Source organism: Perca flavescens, chromosome 19 (assembly GCF_004354835.1).
Source record: "Perca flavescens isolate YP-PL-M2 chromosome 19, PFLA_1.0, whole genome shotgun sequence".
Taxonomy (NCBI): Eukaryota; Metazoa; Chordata; class Actinopteri; order Perciformes; family Percidae; genus Perca; species Perca flavescens.
In genome coordinates, this window is record NC_041349.1 from 6,100,839 (window position 1) to 6,103,338 (window position 2,500).

Genomic DNA, 2,500 nt, shown 5'->3' on the forward strand with positions numbered 1-2,500 from the left:
CTGGTGCTCATTACACAAGGACAGAGAGAGACAGGTAGACCTGGTGCTCATTACACAAGGACAGAGAGAGACAGGTAGACCTGGTGCTCATTACACAAGGACAGAGAGAGACAGGTAGACCTGGTGCTCATTACACAAGGACAGAGAGAGACAGGTAGACGAGACACCAGGACAGAGAGAGACAGGTAGACCGGGTACTCATTACACAAGGACAGAGAGAGACAGGTAGACCTGGTGCTCATTACACAAGGACAGAGAGAGACAGGTAGACCTGGTGCTCATTACACAAGGACAGAGAGAGATAGGTAGACCTGGTGCTCATTACACAAGGACAGAGAGAGACAGGTAGACCTGGTGCTCATTACACAAGGACAGAGAGAGACAGGTAGACCTGGTGCTCATTACACAAGGACAGAGAGAGACAGGTAGACGAGACACCAGGACAGAGAGAGACAGGTAGACCGGGTACTCATTACACAAGGACAGAGAGAGACAGGTAGACCTGGTGCTCATTACACAAGGACAGAGAGAGACAGGTAGACCTGGTGCTCATTACACAAGGACAGAGAGAGATAGGTAGACCTGGTGCTCATTACACAAGGACAGAGAGAGATAGGTAGACCGGGTACTCATTACACAAGGACAGAGAGAGACAGGTAGACCGGGTACTCATTACACAAGGACAGAGAGAGACAGGTGGACGAGACACGAGGACAGAGGGAGACAGGTAGACGAGACACGAGGACAGAGGGAGACAGGTAGACCGAGACACGAGGACAGAGGGAGACACGAGGGACAGAGGGAGACAGGTAGACGAGACACGAGGACAGAGGGAGACAGGTAGATGAGACACCAGGACAGAGGGAGACAGGTAGATGAGACACGAGAACAGAGAGAGACAGGTAGACCAAGACACGAGGACAGAGGGAGACAGGTAGATGAGACACGAGGACAGAGGGAGACAGGTAGACGAGACACGAGGACAGAGAGAGACATGTAGACAAGACACGAGGACAGAGGGAGACAGGTAGACGAGACACCAGGACAGAAAGAGACAGGTAGACGAGACACCAGGACAGAGGGAGACAGGTAGACGAGACACGAGGACAGAGGGAGACAGGTAGATGAGACACGAGGACAGAGGGAGACAGGTAGATGAGACACGAGGACAGAGGGAGACAGGTAGACGAGACACAAGGACAGAGGGAGACAGGTAGATGAGACACAAGGACAGAGGGAGACAGGTAGACGAGACACAAGGACAGAGGGAGACAGGTAGAGGGAGACAGGTAGACGAGACACGAGGACAGAGGGAGACAGGTAGACGAGACACGAGGACAGAGGGAGACAGGTAGACGAGACACGAGGACTGAGGGAGACAGGTAGGGGGACAGGAGGGAGAGACACGAGGACAGAGGGAGACAGGTAGATGAGACACACGAGGACTGAGGGAGACAGGTAGATGAGACACGAGGACTGAGGGAGACAGGTAGATGAGACACGAGGACAGAGGAAGACAGGTAGATGAGACACAAGGACAGAGGGAGACAGGTAGATGAGACACAAGGTAAGAGGAAGACAGGTAGATGAGACATAATGACAGAGGAAGTAACTCATTAGGTAACTACCTAACTACATAAGAGAGAGTATCTAAGTAACTCATTATCTAACTACCTAACTACATAACTACCTATCTAAGTAACTCATTATCTAACTACCTAACTACATAACTACCTATCTAAGTAACTCATTATCTAACTACCTAACTAAGTACCTCAATATCTAACTACCTAACTACATAACTACCTAAGTACCTCAATATCTAACTACCTAACTACATAACTACCTAAGTAACTCATTATCTAACTACCTATATCTAAGTAACTCATTATCTAACTACATAACTACCTACGTAACTCATTATCTAACTACATAACTACCTAAGTAACTCATTATCTAACTACCTAAGTAACTCATTATCTAACTACATAACTACCTAAGTAACTCATTATCCAACTACCTATCTAAGTAACTCATTAACTACCTAACTACATAAATACCTATCTAAGTAACTTATTATCTAACTACCTAAGTAACTCATTATCTAACTATCTAACTACCTACCTAAGTAAATCATTATCTAACTACCTAACTACATAACTACCTAAGTAACTCATTATCTAACTACCTAACTACCTACCTAAGTAACTCATTATCTAACTACCTACCTAAGTAACTCATTATATAACTACCTATCTAAGTAACTCATTATCTAACTACCTAAGTAACTCATTATCTAACTACCTAACTACCTATCTAAGTAACTTATTATCTACCTATCTAAGTAACTCATTATCTAACTACCTACCTATCTAAGTAAGTCATTATCTAACTACCTAACTACATATCTAAGTAACTCATTATCTAACTACCTAACTAAGTAACTCATTATCTAACTACCTAACTACACAACTACCTATCTAAGTAACTCATTATCTAA

The 2,500-nt window shown here is 44.6% G+C and overlaps 1 protein-coding gene across 1 annotated transcript in view; it reads right to left on the minus strand.

Annotated features, from left to right (window-relative positions):
- corin (corin, serine peptidase) overlaps positions 1 to 2,500 on the minus strand; it is a 46,427-nt gene that overhangs the window by 15,569 nt on the left and 28,358 nt on the right. The window lies entirely within an intron of this gene.